This window comes from Bactrocera latifrons, unplaced genomic scaffold (genome assembly GCF_001853355.1).
Source record: "Bactrocera latifrons isolate USDA-ARS-PBARC rearing strain unplaced genomic scaffold, ASM185335v1 scaffold_297, whole genome shotgun sequence".
Classification (NCBI taxonomy): Eukaryota; Metazoa; Arthropoda; class Insecta; order Diptera; family Tephritidae; genus Bactrocera; species Bactrocera latifrons.
Window position 1 is genome coordinate 302,079 of NW_017536596.1, and position 11,550 is coordinate 313,628.

The following is an 11,550-nucleotide window of genomic DNA, read 5'->3' on the forward strand; positions in this document are numbered from 1 at the left end:
CACCTCTTTGTCGATGCCAAAGCTGCTTTTTACAGCACGAAAAAGAACTGCCTTTATACCGAGGTGTTTGAACTTGGTATCCCACAGAACTAATACGGCTGTGTAAACTAACATTAAGCAATAGCAAAAGCTCCGTCAGGATCGGGATGACTTTTCCGTGCGAGAGATCAGACCATATAATAGGACGGGAAAAACAGAGGGAGGAAACTTCCATTTTGATAGCCTACTCACTCCAAAGTAGCACCTGTGAACAAGAGTTCGATTTCTAAGCTGACACTCTTGTTGAACGGAAATATCTATGACTTCAAACTATGAGTGTCCACTGCGATCTTTGAGGTAAGTCGCGAATGCAATGACAATTTGTTTGATGACAGGAGATATTTCGTGTTTGTCGTTACGCTTCGCTACCTTAGATGAGCTTCTGGAGAAAGCAGATCTAATGATGCGGTTGTTGAGGGCAATGATATCAATATCAGTTGCGTACACCAACAGCTGTACACTCTTATAGAAGATTGCACTTTTTCTATTCAGTACGAAGGAAGTCTTATTGTTTGAAACCTTTCTTGGTATCGAATGACTCGGAGAGGTATTTCCCGATCCCGATGGGGACTTTGATGTTGCTCAACGTCAGATTACACAACTGTATTAGTTTTGCGGGAATACCAAATTCAGACATAGCGGCATGAATACAATTTCTTTTCGTGCTCCAGAAGGCGACTTTAAAATCGACGGAAAGTTGGTGTGTGTCGATCTTCCCTTTACGGGTCTTTTGCAAGATTTGGCGCATAACGAAAATCTGGTGGATCTTGATCTAAAACCACACCGATTAGGTTCTATCAGTTTATTGGCTGTGGGCTTCGGTCCTTCTTACACTACGCTTAATAAGACCTTAAATGCGTATTATTTTGGGGTCCCCCTTTTTGTGGATCAGGCATTTCATAGAAATTTCTAGCATTAGTTAGGCTCTCCAGCTTTTCATACTCACGCATTTCGGTTTATCTCTTCAACTATCGTTCTCCTATCCTACCCCGCTCGTGTTGTAGTCAATCGAAATATTGCGAGGTAGGCTTTTTGTTTCCCGACATGACAGTCCTCATTGCACCAGCTGTTTTCTCGACCTTTCCTAAAACGAATGATACAGTTCCCTTATTCCGAGTTTCTGATGAGTGCTCTAAGATATCAGTAGTGCAAGTCGAGTAAAACCCGTTTATATGTGGGTTGTGATTTCATCTTCTCACGTCGTACCTTTCATTTGTTTGCTGACGGTTGTGCTTTGCTATACAGAGGCGAGGGAGTATCTTTGCTATAACAAGAGAGTGATCCAAATCAATGTAAAAACCTCGGAACGTACGCACGTCAAATAAACAGGAGCCTTGGCGTCCGTCTATCACAATATGATCGGAGATGTTTCATCATGTAGGCCAACCAATAAAAAAAAAAAAACAACCATAATGTTTAATCCTTGAACACAATATGTAGTTATTTTATAGCAACTAAAGAATTTCCACCACTAGCGGTCAACTAAAAATAAAAACTCGAGTTTAATATATTATTCACTAATATTATATAGATATTTTAACGAAGATTTGCCTCGAATCGGAATTTAGCCATTTTGCACGATAGCATGGTGCTGAGCCATCGTGGAATATTAGGCGATCGATATACAAATAAAGCTTTTCAATTGTGCGTTCACTATTTCATCATGTGTAGGCCTTTGAAAACCTAATTTTCTTTACTATACATTTACCCTGGTACCTCTCACTACCTCAACGCCGCACGTAAAGCAAATTTGAGAGCTTAAAAAATTAAATTTGCTTTCATCAAACTACATAATCTTTTGCCAATCATATTGATTCCAATTTTGTTTTCCGATAAAGTCGTACAGCTTTCACTTTGTGTGCATTTTCCATATGAACCTACATCTCTAAGCTCTCAGCATATGAATTCGACATATAAATTCACTTGGTGAAAATTTTGCATATCCGCCCTTATAGAAGTGCACTTTTTCAATTCATGGAAATATTAAAAAGGTAAAGAATGTCGTGCTTGAAAATCGCACGTGTTAGAGAGATGGAAAAAGATCTCGACATCTCTCGTGAGTCGATTCGAATGATTTTGGTGGATACTTTAGGCATGAAACGCCTTCTTGCTCCCGCATTGATGTACACCATTAAAAAACAAACTGAAATTGCCACTCCGTGGAATCCATTATCAGTCGATCGAAGAGATAAAATAAAATTCGCTGAATGACCTCTTCTACACTACCAAGACGACTTTCGCCAGATAAACTGGCAGCGGCTAAAGCAGAATTCGAAAGTCTAATCAAATTGGGCATCTGCCAACCATCGAACAGCAGTTGGGCCAGCCCACATCACATGGTAATGAAAGCAGATGGTGATGGTGACCATGTGGAGATTTCAGGGCATTCAATAATGTAACAGTTCCAGACCGATATCCAATTCCATATCTACAGGATTTCACCTACAATTTAAAAGGTGTTCAGCCGAAAGAACTGTCATTAGTGCTGTTATATTTTATGGGTAGTATAATTATTCAGAATACTTTAATACTTTAATAAATAAGTAAATAAAATTTAAAAGGAAAGATCTTTCCAAAGACCCATCTGGAAAAAGCTCTCCTCCAAATTCCTGTAAATACAGGATGGCTTTAGCAGCTATAATTTTGGCTTTCGGCCTCTTCAAATATATGTTTGAGCCCTTCGGTCTTCGCAACGCAGCGCAGACATGATGTCCTACGAGAACAACATTTTACATGATGATGCATGGATGACATCTGTGCAGCATCATCATCCTTAAACGAACATATATCTACCTCTGTCAACTCTTCTAGCGCCTACAAAAACATAACCTAAGACTCAATGCTACAAAATGTCCAAAATCACATTCTTAGAACACACCGTCTGTCCGTGCGTTAGAATCTGCTGTTTTTATCAATTGTCCAGTAAGAAATTCATGAAATTTCATTGATTGGAAGTAAACTTATTGCATTTTGAGTGTCAGGATGTTTGTGTTATTGGTGTGGAAAAGAACTTCCAAAAAAGAGCCAACACTAAATTTTGTTTTAAAATTGGTAAAACTTCTACCGAAATGTTTCAATTAATGAAACAAGTTTAGGGCAATGATTGCATATTCCGTAGCAGAGTGCACAAGTGGTTTTAACACTTTCAAAGTGGTCGTGAGGTCATAAATGACGATCAACATAAGGGCCAATCAAAACACCGGAAATTATATCGAAACTGTGGGTGAATTCATCAAAAATCAGCCGAAATTACCATTGAAATTCATTGATATGGAATTGAACATCGATTTATCGCATCTTGACCACCGTGCGATTTCTTCCTTTTGGGAAAAATGCATTTGCTCATGAAAGGAAACGCTTGCACCGGCCTACTGGTGACCATACCGGCCAACGAGCTAAAACACTCGATCAACATGCTTTTGGACCGTGCAAAAAGCTGTATTGAAGAGGAAGGAGACTATTTTGAATAAAATAAATTGAGTTTACCGAAAAAACCATTTGTTGTTTTTTTGTAAGTCCTGTTTACTTTGGAACGCATCTTGTATAAATCAGCTTTCGAATTTTTATATTTCTCGCTATAGAGATCTGACAATAAACGCGTCCGATTACTGCTAAATTCAAAATAGCCGAACCGTCAGTGTGGTACCGCCGCAAACTCTACGTCTCGCAATTTTTAAATCTCTAATATCTTTGAAAATATTCATTGTAAAGGGCCATGTAGAACTAAATTAAATCAAGAATGTATTTAAGGTATCTAATTGGTTCAAATTGCTTCGAAAATTAGCCATTATTTGTCGTAAAAAGTAAATGACAAAAAAATGTTATTATGGGATATCCAAAAAAGATAGGCAGAAAGGTATATCAGCGCTGAGTTTTCTGTAGACTTTAACAATGTGTACAATACTTAGTACATTAATTTGATAACTCTTGTAGGGTTCAGCCTGCGTTTGCAATGTAATTATTTATGACATCATATTAGAAACCTCAAATAACAGTATTTTTCCACATTTAGTGGATGGTATTATACATAAAGCCTTCCTCTTCAATCACTTTATCTATTGAAAAAAATTAATCCAAGTCCGTTAGGTTGTTTTTTGAATTTTACCATACAGGTTTTCAAAGTGTCCAAGGTTTCTCAAATTAATTTTTCGCAAATACGGCAAGCTATAAATTTTCAAATGTTCGATCAAGTTGAAAAACTGTGTTGAAGGAATCCCAGGTCGGAGGTTTTGTTGAAAAAAGTCGTACCATTAATGCAATCTTCTCCTTCGAATGTCACTAAATAAGTGCCGGTTATTGTAACCGTTGACGTTTCTTCTTTCCGAACTTCGACTGTTTGGTAGTTTACGATAAGTATGCCAACGCCAACTTCGATAATAAGAGTTATTGGAGGTACTTAATATTGCATAACGCCTTATTATTGTTGAATAGTTGTCACACAAATGTAGCATCCTTTTTTAATTTGCAAAAGCTTGCAGATAGTGCTTCGTGCAGTTTGTAACTGGAAACCTTGAGTTGCCGCTATCCGCAACGGTATCGGTCTATCGAATTAAATGACACTGTCCAAATCTGTTATAACTGCTCTATATCCGGCCATTAGCAATTCGAAAAGATTAACCGTGTTAGCGTCGGTTTTTTTGTATTAGCAATAGTATTTACTTTTTTTTCACTCGGCTATAATAGCGTAAGCGATGTCTACGCCAACAAAGAAGAAGAATAATATTTGTTAACAGTCTCGATGAATTTATCGATTTGCTGTTGTTCTTGTGCATTAAATATTATATAAGATCATTAAAGCTGTCGAAATCGAATTTCCACGCATGTATTTTAGCGCAGTGTCAATCTTATACTATATATGCCTAGCGCTTGTCTATGGCGAATTTTCACCGTGCCAATCAATCAATAAATTTGAGTCTGCCTCAAGAACTTTAGTCATGTGTGATTGGGGAAAACGTGAAATATATTTTCTGTTTCTCTCAAAACGGTGAGGTAATTTGTCTAAATTATTGGATGCGTTAAGTAGCCATGTTTGTCCGAAACTGCTATATTTCCGTCAATAACTTTTATGTAGTTGGATTTTTGTAAATTTGATAATTATGCTGTCGAATTCCAGAGTACGAAAAACTGGTAATATAACTCTATATTATAGGGGAAAATAAAATAAAAAATTATTACCTGAGGTGATTCTTGTGAGCCTTCCTATTATCTATTAAAACCTTGGATCTAGATCCTTTTGAACCGTTTTTTCCGTACAAACTTTTGTAAGTTTATTGCCAATTTTTTATTGGTTCTAACATAAACTTTATCCCCTGGCTTGAAAAACCTTGTAAGTTTACCGCTATTACCAATTCATTTTCCTGGGCTTTAAGTAGTTTGCTTTTATTTCGGTCTTAAGGTCCAAAGATACAGAAAATTTTAGCTCGATTGGTTAACACCCAGTTACTGCATGAATTGATATATTGTAATTTGTAGTAGCAAGCAGTATTAGTTCATTGGTATCATTTATAGCTTGTTATAGACTAGTGCTCTAACGATTTCAGTTAAGGTGCTATGAAATCTCTCTATCTGCCCATTTCTTTCATTTTGTTTTTACTGAAAAATTATCATTAAGAAGGAACTTGACTGTGTGTCAGTTCATTGACTTTATGTTATCAACCGTCGCATTCTTTTCGAAAGAATTAGGAATTTGTAAACAGAAGAAGAATTTGCCTGGTACTCCTCCACTTTCACTGTAGTCTCTAAAACTTTTAGTCTTTACTAATTTAGAGCTATGCCCTGTTTTTAAATATTTCTTATTGATTTTAATATTTATACTCTTGCAACCAGTTGCTAGTATTGTAGATTGGTTCACCTAATAACTTCTATACATATACATATTATATAAATGATCAGGATGACAAGAAAAGTTGATATCCGCTTGACTGTCTGTCTGTCTGCCCGTCCGTCCGTGCAAGCTATAACTTCAGTAAAAATTGAAATATCTTGATGATACTTGGTATGCAGGCTTCTTAGTACAAAAAAAAGTTCGAGTTCGTAGATGGGCGTAATCGGATCACCTCCCCGGCCACAAATTGCCATTAACCGAAAGCATATAAAGTAATATAACTATGCTCTTAATTAAGGTATGAAGCTGTAATTTAGCACAGGGGATCGCAGTAGCCAGGGGCACCTTTAGGAAACTTAAAAAAAGAGTGTGTGGCCCCGTCCTCTAACAAGTTTAATGTACCTCTCTCCTAAACCACTTAATCTAGAATACCCAAATTCGCTGAGTAGAAATCTTATAAAAATCTTCTACCGTTAGTACAAAAATGGATGAAATCGAAAGATAACCGAGATGGTATGAAAAAGCTTTATGGAAGCCGGTGTAAAAATTGAACGATGGGCCCACTTTTTGGTGAAATTCCATATCTCGGGATCGAACAAAACGATTTTAATACGAGGCATTGTGTTTACATTCCTGTGTGACATTGTGAAAATGGACGAAATCAGACTACTCCTTCCCATATTGCACAATTTTAAATTTCATTCGATTCGTTCAGTTTCCAGTACACAAATCTAGAAGCAATTAATATAACGGGATAAAACTTTGTCTAATAAAAAAAAGTCCAAGCTCCTAGGTACCAAATATTTTGATCCCGCTACGTATAGTTGACTTTTGATCAAAAATGTCGGTCAGTGTGTGATATATTTAACTAAGGGATAATTCTTCCCTTAAAATGGTATGTCTGTATGTCAAGAATTGGTTGAATCGGACCAATACTTCCCTTAGCCCCATATATGTAATATAAAGATTTTAGAACTTCGGGGTAACTTTGTACCGCATATATCGACAAATATGTGAGTTACTCTATGTTATTGGTTTTATACCTGAAAGTATTTCCCGCAATTTGATTCCTGTAAGTTGCAAGAGTATAAAATGTTTGGTTGCACCTGAACTTAGCCCTTCCTTACTTGCCTTTTTTAATTTTTACATTAAGTTACATGAAAAATTTATAAAAGATCTTGGCTGTAGTAATCAGGAATTAGTTTTCGTTGAAACCGCGTTCGACTCCAATTATGATTTCAGCACTATGTTCATATTAAAAGATTGTGGATGCTAGTAGGAGCGAGCGCTATGTGCTTTATTTACAATCCAAAATAAAACTAAAAAATATATACCCTGTTTGCTATTCCCTAATCTTGTCACAATTTTGGCGTCACTACCGCTGCTGCAATGAACTGCACATGGTGTTGTTGTTGCTACTGTAATGTAACTTTATTCAATTTTGCGGTTGTTATTATTGTGAGGGCATATTATGAATTGCTACGTAGAAATATGAACTGTTGATATAACGAAGAATTTACAGGTTGGTGGCAAATTCATAAGCCTATGGGTAATCTATATACTAGGTTCATTTTATATCAAAAACTGTACACAATTACTTATTTTCCACTAGAATTCCACGAAGTCGGGTCAATGTATTCAGAACTTACTCGGTTTTAAAGGCTTCGAAGTTCCCAACAATTTTAACGAAAAAACACAAATTAGAAATTTAATGGGCAATGCTTATTATCATTCGAATGAACATGTTTAGGCATTTCTTTTATAGGTATAAAACCAATAAAATATTGGCCGTGGCTAAGACCACGTGAGTCTAATTTTTTATGATTCATGCGAGCATTTCAGCTGGTAACTGGCTAAAGACACCTATACTTTGATCCAAGGCCCAAATTGAAGCGGGATTATCCGCATGGACTTACTATATCCGCAGGAAGAAGTCTAACGGTGTGACATCACACGATCTTTGTGGCAAATCGATCGGTCAAAAACGTAAAATTACCTGCTCACCGAAGTGTTCTCTCAACAAATCCAATGATTGATGCGATTTGTGGAAAGTGGCTGAAAGCAAATGTCGCCGAAATCACGAACTTCAATTTCAGACATCAAATAGTCACGATAATGGTCGCCAATGACGATTATGTTCTCATAGACATAATTTTTGAAGAAATATGTAGCGATAATTCCACTGGCTAATAAACCACACCATACCGTTGTTTTTAGGGTAAAATGGTAGCTCTTAAATCTAATCAGGTTGTTCTTCTTCACAAATGCGACAATTGCGCTTGTTTACATACCCATTGATACAGAAATAAGCCTCATCGCTAAAGCAAGTTTGGATAAAAAACGTCAGGTGCCTTGGAATCTTTTCAAGAGCCCATAAAGCGAAGTGATGGCGCTTCAGAATAAATTCTTGCACAAGCTGTATTCTGTACGCTTTCAATTTAAGATCACGATTCTCCACGGTCTTCGTGTGCAGTCTTTGAAAAAAGTGTCTCTACTTGGATCACATAATTTTTAAGCAAAGTTTTCCACTTTCTTTTATTATAACATCACAAATTTTGACCAACCTGAAAGGTTTAAAATCAGGTGAAATCGGAGATCTCTATATATTTTGACTTTCAGAGGTATATAGTACTTGAGAATATATTTTTAACCGATATTATAAATAAATATATAACGTAATGTTTGAATATCAGAATAATGTTGCGTACCGTATTTGATTACAAGTGGTATAGTAGATCCGGAGACGTGTGTTTTGACCTAAAAGAGTGCGGTGTCACACCCATAGTTCAAATTTGACATCCGTTTCTTACAAAGTTCTCTCGTGTTATTTTGGGTGTTACATTTAACGTCTCTGTTTTATGGGAAGTGGGCGGAGTTACAATTCGATTTTGTTCAATTTAATAACATTTTGGCTTATTCAGGAGCCGCAGTTTTTCAAATGCTTTAAAACAGCAAATGCCCTTCTCTAACGTGATACCGCATACCAAATAACCGTCCTAAATTTACTATAGGGCTTAGTCATGGAACTGTATAGGTTTTCGTTTAGATGCGTTTTATGGGCGTGGCAATGATCCGATTCATCCCATATGCAGGAGCAACGTACCTAGTTTTATTTAGATACCAAGTCAATGATACGATTCTGATATATATACGTATGTATATGTTTATATATATGAACGCTGGTATCTAAATAAAACTAGGTACGTTACTCCTGCTGATGGGATGAATCGGACCATTGCCACGCCCATAAAACGCATCTAAACGAAAACCTATACATGTATATATATATATATATAAGTGATACAAACAACGGTTAGGTGAACATAACTATTATACTCTATAGGAACATTTTGCAATAATATAAAAATATGTTTGTTGAAATATCGAATTAAACTTTTGGTATGCTTTGGTTATTTGATAACTAATATTGAATATAGCTAACCAGTACATCATTCTTGTAAATGACATCAGTATAGTTGTGTCTATTTTTGTTAACGGTTATTCACACAAATGCATTTACTCTTACAATCGGCACAGCCAATGACAGCGCCACGTAAACGTAAACACTCAAAGCAATTATTATATACTTATATGTATGCTTACATTCGGAAGTATAACATATTTAAACAAATATGTATATGCATACGAGAATGAATGGCGTGTTTGCACAGGCAAAATCGCATACACATTAAAATTGTTAGAAAAATATGTACTGGTTATTTTACATAAGGAATCTTTCAAAAATATTTTTATATAAAATTAAAATTGTATACATACATATAATATATTATTCGATAAATTCATCTCTCTGTCCTGTCGCTTAATGAGCTACTTCGGAACAATTCCCGTAAATCTTTAATTTAAAGTTACTGCTCTTAATTATTGAATGCAAACTTGGTGTGGTTTATAGTTGTGTTATCCATTTTTTCACCAGTTATATCTTAAAATATTTCAACAATTTCAACCCAGAATTTCATTAAAATTTTTAAAAATAAAAGCTTTGCCAAAGATTAGATCTTTTATGGCAGACTACCAATTAACTAATTTTACATTTGGGTAAGTTAACACCTTATTTGTAAATTTGTTGACAAATGAAAATTCATTCTTATTTTTTATTTGAAAACACCAACCAAATTTCTGTCACAAGTAATGAATCATAATTATAATAACATTTAACAAATTTGCACACCCTACTTTTATGTTTAGGTTTAAATTGAAATAAGATGATAAACTTGTGTATAACACTTATTCACTCCAAAATAATTATTTTAATAGATTCACAATTGAATGTTATTTTCATTTACTATTTAACACGTATTGTTAATTTTTTTAGTAAATTTAAGACATTTCTCGTGCTGTAATAATTTGGTTTAGTTATTCACTATGCAAGAAGTTATTGATTTGCATCGTATAATATGCGATAAATGTGTATTTGGTTTTCCATAGCACTATTTCATTAATTATTTGAAATCATATAACTTGTTGTTTACTTTTTAAATGGTGTGTATAACGTATTAAAACCGGCAGCGCTCACCTCCACTATCATACGTAGCCGCGTCATCATAGCAGCATAGCACTACTTTTACTGCTTAAGACATCGCTTGAGTAGCGGGTTAACTACTTTGGTGAGATGCGTGTACATAAACCAAATGTAGGCGAAATGCGTTCGGGAAATGCTGATACTCTTTCGCCGAAAGTGAAACTAGCACTGTAGTGTTTCTGATTGCGTATTGCATCGATGCTTGGCGCCGTATAGAAAAGTGTCATCGAATTTCAAATGAGGCCGACGAAGTGAGTTTATTGTCAAAGATGAGGGGCTAAATAGTAAGTACAACAGTATAATGTAACTATTTTCTTTCATTTTCTTAATGCCATCGTACAATGGTGCATTGGTATTTATCAAATGAATTGTTAGAAATCCTTACGAAAGGGCGCTCATGTGCAAGAGGTCGACTTCACTTCGATATTTGTCGCACACTGAGGTTTCGTGCTGGCGTGGCTTTTGTGCAACCTAAAGGCTCTGGTGCAATTACACAATTAAAACAAAAGCATCTATCATCAAATTCATGTGAAATGTTGTTTCCGCCAACATTAATGATAACTGGTCATATATAAAATTAATACCTAGTTAGTATAATAATACTCCACTAACAAGAACAAACTATAAAACGCTTTACTGATTTAAATATCAGTTTTTCTACTTAAGAAAATCATACCCAACGAATAAAATGCAAAACTACAAAAAAACTTCAATCTCCAATTATTATCACAAATATATTTTTGCAACGAAGAAACGTATATGTGTGTGTACAGTATTCCATTAAAATTCGTAATTCTCAATGGTGACAACTGTTACAAGCATAAGCGAAAAGCAGCTGGTGGTGTACCATTCACGAAGCACTTGTTACAAAATATTTATTTGCAATCTCTCTGTCGCTCTGCCTTATCCAATGAACAGGTGCTGTTGTTATTTTACAACTGCTAATGTTCAAGCCTCTCTTATCATTACATATAAATGCATACAAATATTGTAGAGTGAAAGAGAATGTATATTCTCTTATTATGATAGAACTGAAATTTGGTTGGCCGTAACAATATCTGCGTACTGGTATAGGCATGCCTTCTTTAACATTGCTGCTATTTAAAAACACAAGTAATCGCTTAACAACTTGCAATATTCTGGCCCT

At 35.4% G+C, this 11,550-nt stretch overlaps 1 protein-coding gene across 2 annotated transcripts in view; it reads right to left on the reverse strand.

Annotated features, from left to right (window-relative positions):
- LOC108970308 overlaps window positions 1-10,822 on the reverse strand; it is a 148,531-nt gene extending 137,709 nt beyond the window's left edge. Inside the window, exons 1-2 of one of the 2 annotated variants that reach the window (XM_018935624.1) lie at window positions 10,789-10,822; window positions 10,398-10,680 (exon numbers count right to left, since the gene is read on the reverse strand). The gene's annotated coding sequence lies outside the window, so the exon portion shown is untranslated. Of the gene's footprint in view, window positions 1-9,640; window positions 9,989-10,397; window positions 10,681-10,788 lie in introns of those variants that run through there. The other variant, XM_018935623.1, reaches the window with a different exon arrangement.
- Window positions 10,823-11,550: the final 728 nt, after the last annotated feature.